This window comes from Colobus angolensis, unplaced genomic scaffold, assembly GCF_000951035.1.
Source record: "Colobus angolensis palliatus isolate OR3802 unplaced genomic scaffold, Cang.pa_1.0 Scaffold192, whole genome shotgun sequence".
In the NCBI taxonomy this organism is placed as follows: domain Eukaryota; kingdom Metazoa; phylum Chordata; class Mammalia; order Primates; family Cercopithecidae; genus Colobus; species Colobus angolensis.
In genome coordinates, this window is record NW_012115066.1 from 4632189 (window position 1) to 4647165 (window position 14977).

The window sequence follows — 14977 nt, forward strand, 5'->3', positions numbered from 1 at the left end:
TGAACATTTAAATCAAATTCCTCTGAGCTCCAAGTTGGTGTAACAGAATACTGTTTTAGAATTTCCCTGAAGCCCCAAATGTAAGAAAAATAGACAATAATTATCTCCGTATATCAGAGATATGCTAGATAACATTCTGCAACCACAGGTTTCATTACATAATGCCAGACTATTTAATAGATGCTATACTAATTACTATATTAGTATAGTACATATATAGTATTTACTAATATGCTATATTTAATAGATTAAATACTATTAACTAGTATTTAATAGAATGATTCATTGAAAAAGGAAAGACTCAGTTATGAATTGCAGTCGCAAGAGAAGAATGTCAAAACTTCCCCTCTCTTCCATGATGAAAATGAAATAAAAGAAAATAATTTTTCCCTCTTCATAACAAGCATTTGTCAAAAGGAGAGGCTGACATGGCTGTCTGGGCTGTATGTTTGCTAAACTATGACATAATGAGGAATCATTGCCATCATAGTAGTAAGGAGCTCTTGAAAGAGGTGACTAGGGATCCTGTTGAGTTTGGAGATATATGTGAACATAGAATTGGAGACTGCTTCTCTTAGCAGCTATTATTAAGGAAGGAAAAAGAGAAAACATGAGAGCAAGACAGCAGGGCAAATACAGAGTTCAGAAGTTGGCAAGCTGGCTGTTCACTTTTTGGAGTAATGAGGTTGAGTTAATTTTTCATGAGTCACGTGGATGGGGCAAATTTAAAACATATTTAAAGAAACTTTCACGAGAAAATAGCTGTTGGGGCAAACAATAGAAATTTTTAATAAACAGAAACTTTAGGTTGGATGACAATAGTAGGAAGTGCAAAGTATATCACCGTCATCAAGAAAATACAGTTTATAAGATCCTATAGGCCATATCCTCCCATTCCCCTCCAACTCCACAAAAACTTCCCATATCTATCTTATGGAAAAAAAACAGACTTTGAGTGTCAGCTAGACAGAAGTTACTGATGATGACATTACAACAGCACAGGTCAATGTGAAACTTAGTTTCTTTTTTTTTTCTAATTGCCTCTTTCCTTGATCTAATCCCAGAGAATCCTGCAAAAATAGGGGAAAGTAATAAGGGGCGGAAAAAATCACCACATCCTCCTTCCCCACTTTGGATGAAACCTGAGCTTGAGAAGAGTAGATGCTTTGAATGGAAGAGATAAAGCTTTTGTGACCTGGTGAACTTTTGTAATTAATTAATTACATTTATTTTATCATTTATTAATTGTGAATCAAATAATTTAATATAAAATTATATAATTATAATATATTTAATTTGTATTTAATCATAATTTATAATTAGACTTGGTTAATTATAACAACATATTTTTGAAGTATATGACAAGAAATATAAATTATACTAATAACAGTACAAAAGACTGGCATGACATTATACTAATAATAGTATAAAAGACTGGCATGACTGGTATAAAAGCTGAGGGATTTTATTAACACCAGACCTGTCTAGCAAGAAATGCTAAAGGGAGTCCTTCAATATGAAAGAAAAGGACATTAATGAGCAATAAGAAATCAAAACTCGGTACAGTAAGTACACAGAATATCATAGAATATTAAACCACTGTAATTGTGGTGTATAAACTACCCATATCTTAATTAGAAACACTAAAAGATGAATTATCAAAAATAATAGCTACAACAACTTTTCAAGATATAGATAGTACAAACAGATATAAACAGAAGCAACAAGAAGTTAAAAAGCAGGGGACAAAGTTAAAGTATAGAGTTTTTAGTCATTTTCTCTTTGCTTTGTTGTTTGTTTAAGTAATTAGTATTAAGTTGTCATCAGTTTAAAAAGATGAGTGTAAGATATGATTTGCAAGCCTCATGGTAATCTCAAATCTAAAAACATACAATGAATAGACAAAAAATCAAAAGCTAGAAATTAATATACCACCAAAGAAAATCACCTTAACTATAATGAAGGTAAGAAGGAAGGAAAGAAGAGAAGATCAGAAAACAAATAACAAAATGACAGGAGTAAGTCCTTAATTATCAATAATTACACTGAATTTAAATGGACTAAATTCTCCAATCCAAAAGCATAAAGTGGCTGAATGGACAAAAATGTGAGACCTAACAATCTAGTGTTTACAAGAAACACTACACCTATCAAGACAAATACAGACTGGAAACATAAAGAGATGGAAAAAGATATTGCATATAAATGGAAAGCAAAAAATAGGAGGAATAGCTATATTTATATCAGAAAAATACAGAAAAACAGATTTTAAGAAAAAAATTATAAAGGGAGACAAAGAAGGTCATTATATAATGATAAAGGGGTCAATTTATGGAGAGGATATAACTATACATATGTATGCACTCAACATTGGAGCACCCAGATATATAAAGTAAATATTATCAGAGCTAAACAGAAAGATAGACCCCAATGCAATAATAGTTGGAGATTTCAACACCCCATTTTCAGCACTGGACAGATCATCCAGGCATAACAGCAAGAAAGAAACATTGGACTTAATCTGCACTATAGACCAAATGGTCGTAATAGATATTTACAGAAAATTTCATCCAATGGTTGTGGAATACACATTCTTCTCCTCAGCACATGGGCAATTCTTAAATTTATACCATAAGTTAGGTCACCAAAAAGTCTTAAATTTTCAAAAAAGTGAAATAATATCAAGGGTTGCAGAATACACATTCTTCTCAGCACATGAAATTCTCACAGATATACAATATGTTAGGTCACAAAAAAGTCTTAAGAAGTTTAAAAAAATGAAATAACATCAAGTATCTTCTCTGACCACAATGGACTAAAACTAGAAATCAATAATAAGAGGAATAGTGGAACCTATACAAACACATGGAAATTAAACCGTATGCTCCTGGATTACCACTAAGTCAATGAAGAAGTTAAGAAGGAAATTGAAAAACTTTTTGAAACAAATGATAAAATGATAATGGAAGCAAAATATACCCAAAATATCCCAAATCCTAAGGGATACAGTGAAAGCAATAGTAAAAGAGAAGTTTATAGTTATAAGCATATACATCAAAAAAGTAGACCAACTTTAAATAAACAACATAAAAATTTATCTTCTAGAACAGCATGAGCAAACCAAACCAAAAATTAGCAGATCACATAATAAATAAATAAATAAATAAAGATCAAAGCAGAAATAAGTAAAATTGAAACAAAGGACATGATACAAAAGATCAATGGAACAAAAATTTGTTTTTTTGAAAACATAATCAAAACTGACAAACCTTTAGCCTGACCAAATAAGAAAAAAGAGAGAAGATCCAAATAAATAAAATCAGAGATGGAAAAGGAGACATTACACCCAATACTGTAGAAATTCAAAGCGTCATCAGAGGCTACTATGAGCAACTATAAACCAACAAATTAGAAAATCTAGTAGAGATGGACACATTCCTAGGCATATGCAACCTACCAAGATGGAACCATGATGCTATCCAAAACCTGAACAGACCAGTAAAAAGTAATACAATTTAAGCCTTTAAAAAAAAGTCTCCCAGGAGAGTGATGTGCAGAACCTGATGGTTTCACTGCTGAATTTTAGTGAACATTTAAAGTAAAGAAAAGCTAAAACCAATCCTACTCAAAACTATTCTGAAAAAGAAAGGCATGAAACTCATTCTATGAGGCCAGTATTACTCTGATACAAAAAACAGACAAAGACACATTAAAAAAAGAAAACTACCAGCCAATATCCCTGATGAACGCTGATGTAAAAATCCTCCACAAAATACAGACAAACCAAATTCAACAATAACTTAAAAAGATCATTCATCATGACCAAATAGGACTTATCTCAGGGATGCAAGGATAGTTCAATATCCACAAATTAATCAGGGTGATACATAATGTCAACAAAATGAAAGACAAAAACCGTACAATAATTTCAGCTGAAGCAGAAAAAGCAGTTGATAAAATTCAAAAATGCTTCATAATTAAAAACCCTCAAAAAGTGGAGAATAGAAGAAACATAACACAGTAATAGCCACATATGACAGATCCATAGCTAGTACCATACTGAACGAGGAAAACTGAAAGCCTTTTCTCTAAGATCTGGAATATGACAAGAACACCCATTTTCACCACCGTTATCCAATATAGTACTGGAAGTCCTAGCTAGAGCAATCAGACAAGAGAATAAAATAAAGGACATCCAAATTGTAAAAGATAAAGTCAAATTATCCTTGTTTGCAGATGATGTGATCTTATATCTGGAAAATCCCAAAGACTCCACCCAAAAAGAAACTTATGAGAACTGATAAATTCAGTAAAGTTGCAGGATACAAAATAAACATAGAAAAACAATAACATTTCTATGTACTAACAGCTAACAATCTGAAAAAGAAATAAAAAAGTAATCCCACTTTATATTTATATTTATGTATCAGTAGATTGAAGAGATCTGCATTCCTTTCATTGCAGCACTATTCACAATAGCCAACATTTGGAAGCAGCCTGTGTTCATCAATAGATGAATGGATAAAGAAAATGTGATACACATACACAACCAAGTACCATTCAGCTTTAAGAAAGAATGAGATCCTGTCATTTGCAACAACGTGGATAAAACTGAAGGTCATTACATTAGGTGAAATAAGCCTTGAACAGAAAAATAAACTTCACATGTTTTCACTTATTTGTGGGAGCCAAAAATTAAAACAATTGAACTCATGGTAATAGAGAGTAGAAGGATGGTTACCAGAACCTGGGAAGGAGAGTGGGTTAGGCTGGGGGTGTAAGTGGGGATAGTTAATGGGTACAAAAACATAGATAGAATGAATAAGATCTAGTATTTCATAGTACAACAGGGTGACTGTAGTCAACAATCATTTTATAAAAGAGTATAATTGAAATGTTTATAACGTGGAGAAAGAATAAGTGCTTGAAGTGATGAATACCCCATTTACTCTGGTGTGATTATTATGCATTGTATGCCTGTATCAAAATATATCACATACCCCATAAATATATGTATCTATTATGTACCAAGAAAAAATTCAAAATTAAAATTTTTGTTAAAAATAATTGTATAGGCTGGACATGGTGGCTCACACCTGTAATACCATCACTTTGGGTGGCCGAGGAAGGCAGATCATGAAGTTGGGGGTTTGAGACCAGCCTGACCAACATGGTGAAACACCATCTCTACTAAAAATACAAAAATTAGCCGAGCATGGTGGTGTGTGCCTGTAATCCCAGCTACTCAGGAGGTTGAGGGAGGAGAATCACTTGAACCTGGGAGGCAGAGGCTGCAGTGAGCAGAGATCACACCACTGCACTTCAGCCTGGGCAACAGAGCAAGACTGTCTCAAAAATAATAATAATAATAATTGTATCAAACATATACTTTCAGTATAAAATGTATACACTATTATACTATGTATACATAGAATATGTACTATAGGTATAAAATATATAATACATAAATTATAGTGTAAAATTACACCATTTTATATCTGAAAATGAATGGAATACTGTGGGATTTGCCAAGATGCTCTGAGATCATGGGGCAGCAAATATTTTCTTTTCTTTTGAGAAGGAGTCTCGTGCTGTTTCCCAGGCTGCAGTGCAGTGGCGCCATCTCAGCTCACTGCAAACTCTGCCTCCCGGTTCACGCCGTTCTCCTGCCTCAGCCTCCCAAGTAGCTGGGACTACAGGCGCCCGCCACCTCGCCCGGCTAATTTTTTTTATTTTTTGTATTTTTAGTAGAGACCGGGTTTCACCATGTTAGCCTGGATGGTCTCTACCTCCTGACCTCGTGATCCACCCACCTAGGCTCCCAAAGTGCTGGGATTACAGGTGTGAGCCACTGTGCTCGGCAGAGATTTTTAACTGAAAATATTTATGTCAAATTATTACCCAAGTATGCTCTGCCTTCACAGCTAAGTAAGCTTTTTATAATCCTCTGTTAATTCGCAACTTTAAACCCACCACTAATTATTATTCCTTTCTATTGCAAAAATATGTCACTTCCTTGTTAAAGAGTGAAGGTGACATGAACACTGCTGTCCAGCTATACCCTTGTGGTTCTAGAAATTTTAACAGTCATCTGAAAGCACAGGTCTGTCTCTAAGTCATGAGGTTTAAACACACAGCTCACTAAAAAAAAAAAAAAAAAAAAAAAATTAAAATTAAGAAAAAGATAGCTATAGGACGAAATATATCTAAGAGTGAGAAAAGTTGTCACTCTCTGAAGTTAACTTTAGGTTGTTTTATAATTATTTTGTTATCTATTGCTTAGTAAGAAACTACCTCAATTCTTAGTGGCTTAAAACAATCACTTTGATTTTTCTTCATAATTTTAATGGTAAAGAAATGCAGAATAACTCATCTAAGGCAGTTTGACTTAAGCAGCGTCAGCTAGAGTGATTAGAATTGGAGAATCTATGGCCGGGCCCGGTGGCTCATGCCTGTAATCTCAGCACTTCGGGAGGCTGAGGCGGGCGGATCATGAGGTCAGGAGATCGAGACCATCCTGACTAACACGATAAAACCCTGTCCCTACTAAAAATACAAAAAATTAGCCAGGCATGATGGTGGGCACTGGTAGTCCCAGCTACTTGGGAGGCAGAGGCAGGAGAATGGTGTGAATCCAGGAGGCGCAGGTCGCAGTGAGCTGAGATCCCGCCACTGCACTCCAGCCTGGGCGATAGTGCAGGACTTCATCTCAAACAAAACAAAACAAAACAAAAATGAAATAGAGAATCTATGTTGAAAGTGCACTGCTTCTTCACCACATCTGAATATTTAGCCTCCTTTACCTCTCCAGTTCTCCGGAAGACATCTTACCCTCCAGAGAATCTACATGGCCTGATTATCTCTTATCACAGTCCAGAGGTCCCAGAGTAGTTGTATGTCTTACCAGATGACTGGTTTCTAAGAGCAAGTGTTCCAAAAAACAGAAAGTGGAAGCTGTCAAACCTTTATGACTCATACTTGAAAACTGGTGCAATGCTAACCGTGTAACTTACTTTGTGAAAACAGCAGAAAGCTTTACAGAGACCGAGGGGTAGAGAGTTAGGCCCCAACACTCAAAGGGACAAATATCAACAATTTATGGCAATCATCAGTCTCCCACAGTAAGAGAATTCTCATGCTAGTCTTTCATAAAATGATTCTAAATGATATCTGATGAATTGTAGGAAGATGATGTTTTCAGTCTCCTCTTCCAATTGTTAACACGAAGAATGGTCTGTATCAAAAGCTTCCAAAGCTCATAATGACAAAGTCTATGCCAAAGCTATGTCGAGGCTACGAAAGAGTTGCCTCTACAGTTATAATCTATAAATCATGAGAGTTCTTAACAGAAACATCTGCCTAGACCTTCCTCTTACTTAACTATTTCAGGATTTGCACTACAGAAGTACTGTAGTTATTGCTACATTTGCAATAGTGCCATTAGAACATGTCAGGTTTACGTAATAGTGGCTATTAAAGACATTCCAGAAGTTGATATTTAAGAGTCAGTTTTGTTGAGGAGAGGGCAATAGTTGGGAATTCGCTATGCAAAATGTTCCTAGGTTGATACGTATCTCATATAAAAGTGTATACTGCATTGCTAAATGGATAGAATTAACCTAACGTTTATCAACAGATGATTAGATTACAAAATGTGGTATATGTGCAAAATGAAATACTATTCAGCAATAAAAATGAATAGAGGGACGAAACTGGAACTAACTGCCTTAAGTCAAACATGCCAGACATAGGAAGACAAATGCCACAGGTTCTCACTTGTAAGTGGGAGGTAAATAATGTGACACATTGACATAGAGTATGGAATGATGGACACTTAGGCTTGGAAGGGTGCAGGGGTGGTAAGGAGGGATGGGGAGAAATTACTTAATGGATACAATGTACAGTATTCAGGTGAAGGATACACCCAAAACTTTGACTTGACCACTATGCATGTAATGAAACTGGACTTGTACCCCATAAACTTATACAAATGAAAAATGAAATAATTAGGGAGCAATTACAGAAAAATACTACTTGTCACTTTTTTTCCCTTAAATATCCACAGAATTTTTTTTTTTTTTTTGAAATGGAGGCTACTTCTGCAGCCCAGGCTGGAGTGCAGTGGCATGATCTCGGCTCACTGCAACTTCCACCTTCCAGGTTCAAGAAATTCTCATGCTTCAGCCTCCTGAGTAGCTGGGATTACAGGCATATACCACCACACCCAGCTAATTTTTGTATTTTTAGTAGACACAGTTTTACCATGTTGGACAGCCTGGTCTTGAACTCCTGACCGAGATCACGCCACTGCACTCCAGCCTGGGTGACAGAGTGAGGCTCCGTCTGAAAAAAAAAAAAAATCTCCACAGGGCACTGCTGTGGTACCTATCACCCGCAATATCTTGGTGCTTGGCTGGGTTAAGTGGCTCACACCTATAATATCAGCATTTTGGGAGGCTGAGGTGGAGGATTTCTTGAGGCTAAAGTTCAAGACCAGCCTTGACAATATAGTGAAACCTCAAAATATAAAATAATTAGCTGGGTGGGTGTGGTGGCACATGCCTGTATTCTCAGCTACTCAGGAGGCTAGCTATCTTCTTAAATTCTCCAGTTGTGAATAATTGACCTGCAGATATTTTAATTATAAGTGCTTCCATTTCTATAAAATGATGATTGTTTAGGCTGCTAATGCAAATTAAGCAGTTGCTTATAAAATGAAGATAAAGAGAATGACTATTTCAGAGTGTTTTATGATTTTTTAGATGTGAAAAAGGAAGATGATATGATAAATAGACTCACATTGTATTTGGATGTGAATTTTAAACAAAGCTAATTTTATACATAACAGTTGTTCCAGAAAGATTCTATTTACAGAATTTCTGTGGTTAGCAAGAAACTCTCTCTCCTTTATAAGCTTACCCAATAAAAAGATGCAGTTACAGTCATACTTAACCAACTATTATTATCAGTAATACATACTGTGTTATATTTGTATAATAGATAAAAACTATTCTTTTTGAATTTTAATTTTAAGAAGGGTAAAGTGGATAGTCGTTACTAAGCGAGGACTAATAGAAATCAATAAATTTGAATTTCCAAAGGTGTATGTCAATTAAAACCTTAGTGAGAACAGAGAAAACCTTTGAAACGAGGTAGGATTGATAGTAAAATTGCTTTGCTCAGTGTTCTGCTGTGTCCTATTTACTTGAGATAAGCCTTCCAGAACACAAGTTAAGAATAGAGATGGGTTGCCTGGATGCAAAGAAGAATAAGAAAAAACAGCAACAACATCTAAAATATAAGACTGCTGATATCACAGTAAGTTTGTGTACAGCAGTGGTTTGAAAGGAGGGAGAAGAATCTGTAAGTTAGGCTTTCTGTGAGTATTTGGAACACTCTTCAGACTTTATATTATCTTCTAGAAGATATTGCATAGATTAGGTCATAGCCATATCATTCACATCCATCCCTTTGCGGGGGAAAAGTGTTCTATCATCACAGAAGTGTGTTTGTGGGGAGAAGAATCTTTAACGGATGAAAGCAGATTACTTTTAGATTTTTGATTTGTCCATGAAGAACTCTAATCAGGGCACTGGTGCTGCAAAATCGAGACTCACATAAGTCACTTCAATACCATCCTCACTTACCCTGGGAATGGCTATAACATTACTCAATAAATCATTTTCTACTAAGAAGCAAAACACTTAGAAGGCTATTACAGTAGGTTCAGGTATTCAGTGGCAAGGAAAAGATCAACAAGACTATATAAACTGTATTTATAAAATATGATTCATACCCCCGATCTCCTAAATTCCAAACTTTACACATTGTGAAATACAGTTAGTGTTTTTTGTTTGTTTGTTTTTTTAACTGCAAATAGGAGCATAGCTACTCACCAGGAGGTGCCAGGTCTGCAGTTTCAAAAACTCACCAAAGATAGGACACAGCATTTTTAATGTCAAGGGGGATTTAGAGGGAGATTTTTGATGAGAGAGAAGTCACCCTACTCAAGTTCTCTTTGTGGGCGACAGCCTTGGTAAATAGCAATGAAAAAGCACCACCTCTCAACGGGTATTAGGTCATTGATCTGGCACGAATCATTCAACTGAGATTTCCAAAGTCTCTGCTACCCTGGGGTTGTAGGACTTCATGGTGAATAGGAAATGAAATAAGGTTCATATCTGTTTCCTCCTGTAATGCCTTATAGACCTTTCTTCCAGGAGTTTTAAGCAATATTTTCTGGGAGCTATGAAAGCAAAGCAGAAACTGCTGCTGCTCATATAATTGTTTTCTTCATGAATAAAGACATTTTCTTTCCCGAGGTTGTCAATTCTGTATCTTTCAAAAGTACAGTAATGACATAGAGAATAATAAAATAGTTTTTCCTGATGCAGGAAATGAAAAGTAAATAACAACTAATAAAACGGGGAAACAGCAGTGTTTCATTACATTTCTTACTTTTGTATGAGTCTTTTAAGCTTTCCATGTGGTGTCACTTAATTCGAATAAATGACTTAGCCAAGCTGAGATACAGCCTCTAGCATCTTAACGTTTATACACCAATCAGATTCAGAACATCAAGATTAGCCCAGGATTGTTGTCAATCTTGGGCACGTGGAGAGATTGATCATTTTTGGGTACACAAAAATCCCACGGAGTCACCAGTAAAGCGTAGAGATTTAGGTGTATTAAAAGTATATTGGGTCAGCTTTATACACCATTTGGCTTAACAAAGTCTAAAGATGGGTGTGGGAGGTGGGGAGAACAGATGTTTCATAACAAAACGTGGCCAACCTCTCAGAAGTCTTCTCCTTCTTTCAAGTTATCCTAGATTTAAAGAGCGTAAGTCATGCTATATGAGTTCATGGGTTTCATCTCTGAAACCTTAGCATGAATATCTTTTAATAAATATTTATCTAGCACATTTGAGCAACTGCAGTTAACAATCAGAGAAAAGAAAATTTGCCAAAAAATAGAAAATTGGATTGGATAATTTATAACAAATTACAATTTGACTATTCCTAATATAGGAATTTCTAATTGAATGATGGTGTCTTTTTCATTTCCACTCCACCAAAGTCCTTTTTACTCATGAGTCAGTGGTCTAGCACCTCCATATTTCACTTTTTACATGGGATGCAATAACCTCAATAAAATGACCATATTTTTAGTCTACTAAAAAAGTCAAGTTTAGACAAATGAAGTAAAGATACCAAATCCTAATATATCCCCAATGAGGGATTATATTAGTTCTAGTATTTAAAAAGCAGATTAGTGGCGTTCTGAATTCAACTCATGTCTCCAATTCAACTAATGTCTAAATTCAGTTGATGACTCAGATTTAACACGTTAATATATTTAATTGTCAAATGATTGTGGATCTTTTATAAGAGACATGAGAACATTGTCATGGTGATGGTTATTTTATAGAACAACGAAAGCTGGGAAAATAGGAATTTTGGCTACTTTCCCAAAGTACTCCAAAATAGGATGAAAAAGCCGTAGGTGGTTTCACTTCTTTAACAATTGCAGGATTTCCCTTTAAAGGATTTTCACCTTCAGAAATAGAATTAAATGTCTAATCTCTGAATATAAATAGGATGCAGCTTGATATCACAAGTCAATTCTAACTTTACACAAAAACATAGTGGGATATAATACAAAACAGATGATGTTAGGAATGAAGGGCTGATATAACTATAAATATAATATTTATATCATAATATTAATGAGAATTGATTATAAGTGGACTGTCCTAAATAGCTTTCAAGGATCTAGATCATAAGTGATGTAATCTCCTGGTTTTGTAGGGATATGCTCCTTAGCTAGAAGTGAGTGATCAGAACATCTACTAGAACGTTCTCTGCATTAACACCTCTCATGGTTCCCATTCTTCTCTGGTATGCAATTGCATCTTCTGAAAAATGGCAGAAAACAGTTTGCTTCATAGAAACAGGCATAGCCAGGTGGTTTGACTCCTTTAGAAATATAGAGTGAGGGATTCCATCATCCTACAATAAAAAACTTAAGATAGGTCCTGTCATGCATAAATCCAACTGGCAGAAGTTTACTTTCTAGTTTGCCTGTGTGGATTGATTTTACATAAAGTTTGCTATAATTCCAAGTGGTAATAGCTACTCCAGAGGTGAAGAGGAAGAGAAGTTCAAGATTAGTTCCTGGAAGAAAAAAAAGACTGAAGAGATAATAGGCCTCTGAACACCACACAAATCAACAGAATGGAAAAGGGCCCAAGGGGAGAGTTATCTCCATGCAATTGTTTGCAGAGTGATTATCAAACCCCCTGGCATCTGGAGCTTAGAATGATTACTGAATTTCTTAAAATTCAACGTAGAGCTGAACTGAAATTTGCAGGTTGATTTACTGAGGAAGTTCCCTGAAATCCTTACCAACTTAAGTTGTGGGAGCTTCAGACAAAGCTCCTTGTCCCTTCTGTTACCTCCTTACTTACAATTTTCTTTCAGTTCCTTACTTTTCAATGTAGTATGTAGATGCCTCAACATCCTGGAAAAAAATACTTCTTTTTTTATTATTATACTTTAAGTTCTGAGATACATACGCAGAATGTGCATGTTTGTTATATAGGTATAGATGTGCCATAGTGGCTTGCTGCACCCATCAACCAGTCATCTACATTACGTATTTCTCCTAATGCTATCTCCCCCCTTGCCCCGCACCCGCCAACAGGACAAGGTATGTGATGCTTCTCTCCCTCTGTCCATGTATTCTCATTTTCTACTCCCACTTATGAGTGAGAACATGCAGTGTTTGGTTTCCTGTTCTTGCGTTAGTTTGTTGAGAATGATGGTTTCCAGTGTCATCCATGTCCCTACAAAGGACATGACACCATCCCTTTTTATTGCTGCATAGTACTCCATATTGTATATGTGCCACATTTTCTTTATCCAGTCTATCAGTGATGGTCATTTTGGTTGGTTCCAACTCTTTGTTAGGGGGAACAGTGTTGCAATAAACGTATGTGTGCATGTGTCTTTATAGTAAAATGATTTATAATCCTTTGGGTATATACCTAGTAGTGAGATTCCTGGGTCAAATGTTATTTCTGGTTCCAGATCCTTGAGGAACCACCACACTGTCTCCCACAATGGTTGAACTAATTTACACTCCCACCAGTGGAGTAAAAGCATTCCTATTTCTCCACATCCTCTCCAGCATCTGTTGTTTCCTGACTTTTTAATGATTGCCATTCTAACTGGAATGAGACGGTCATTGTGGTTTTGATTTGCATTTCTCTAAAGACCAGTTATGATGAGTTTTTTTTCATGCTTGTTGGATGCATAAATGTGTTCTTTTGAGAAGTGTCTCTTCATATCCTTCACCCACTTTTTGATGTGGTTGTTTGTTTTTCTCTTGTAAATTTATTTAAGTTCTTTGTAGATTCTGGGTATTAGCCCTTTGTCAGATGGATAGATGGCAAAAATTTTCTCCCATTCTGTAGGTTGCCTGTTCCCCCTGATGATAGTTTCTTTTACTGTGCAGAAGCTTTTAAGTTCAAATAGATCCCATTTGCCAATTTTGGCTTTTGTTGCTATTGCTTTTGGTGTTTTAGTCATGAAGTTTTTGCCCATGCCTATCTCCTGAAAGGTATTGCCTAGGCTTTCTTCAAGGGTTTTTATGGTTTTAGGTCTTACATTTAAGTCTTCAATCCATCTTGAGTTAATTTTTGCATAAGGTGTAAGGAAGGGGTCCAGTTCCAGCTTTCTGCATAAGGCTAGCCAGTTTTCCCACACCATTTATTAAATAGGGAATCCTTTCCCCATTGCTTGTTTTTGTCAGGTTTGTCAAAGATCAGATGGTTGTAGATGTGTGTGGTGTTATTTCTGAAGCCTCTGTTCTGTTCCATTGGTCTATATCTTTGTTTTGGCACCAGTACCATGCTGTTTTGGTTACTGTAGCCGTGTAGTATAGTTTAAAGTCAGGTTGTGTGATGCCTCCGTCTTTGTTCTTTTTGCTTAGGATTGTCTTGGCTATATGTGCTCTTTTTTGGTTCCATTTGAAATTTGAAGTAATTTAGTTTTAATTCTGTAAAGAAAGTCAATAGCAGCTTGATGGGCATAGCATTGAATCTATAAATTACTTTGGGCCATATAGCCATTTTCACAATATTGATTCTTGCTATCCATGAGAATGGAATGTTTTCCTATTTGTTTGTGTTTTCTCTTATTTCCTTAAGCAGTGGTTTATAATTCTCTTTGAAGAAGTCCTTCACATCCCTTGTTAGTTGTATTCCTAGGTATTTTATTTTCTTTATAGCAATTGTGGTTTGTCTATTATTGGTGTATAGGAATGCTCGTGATTTTTGCACATTGATTTTGTATCCTGAGACTTTGCTGAAGTTGCTTATCAGTTTATAAGAAGATTTTGGACTAAGGCAATGTGGTTTTCTAAATATTCCATGAGGTCATTTGCAAACAGAGACAATTTGACTTGATATGTCAAATATCAAGATATGTCCCATCAATACCTAGTTCTTTGAGAGTTTATAGCATGAAGGAGTGTTGAATTTTACTGAAGGTCTTTTCTGCATCTATTGAGATAATCATTTGGTTTGTGCCAATGGTTTTGTTTATGTGATGGATTATGTTTATTGATTTGCATGTGTTGAACGAGCCTTACATCCCAGGGATGAAGCTGGCTTGATCATGGTGGATAAGCTTTTTGATGTGCTGTTAGATTTGATTTGCCAGTATTTTATTGAGGATTTTCGCATATATATTCATCAGGGATGTTGGCCTAAAGTTTTCTTTTTTTGCTGTGTCTCTGCCAGGTTTTGGTATCAGGATGATGCTGGCGTCATAAAATGAGTTAGGGAGGAGTCCCTCTTTTTCTATTGTTTGGAATAGTTTGAGAAGGAGTGGTAACAGCTCCTCTTTGTACCTCCTGTAGAATTCAGCTGTGAATCCATCTGATCCTGGTTATTTTTTGATTGGTAGGCTAC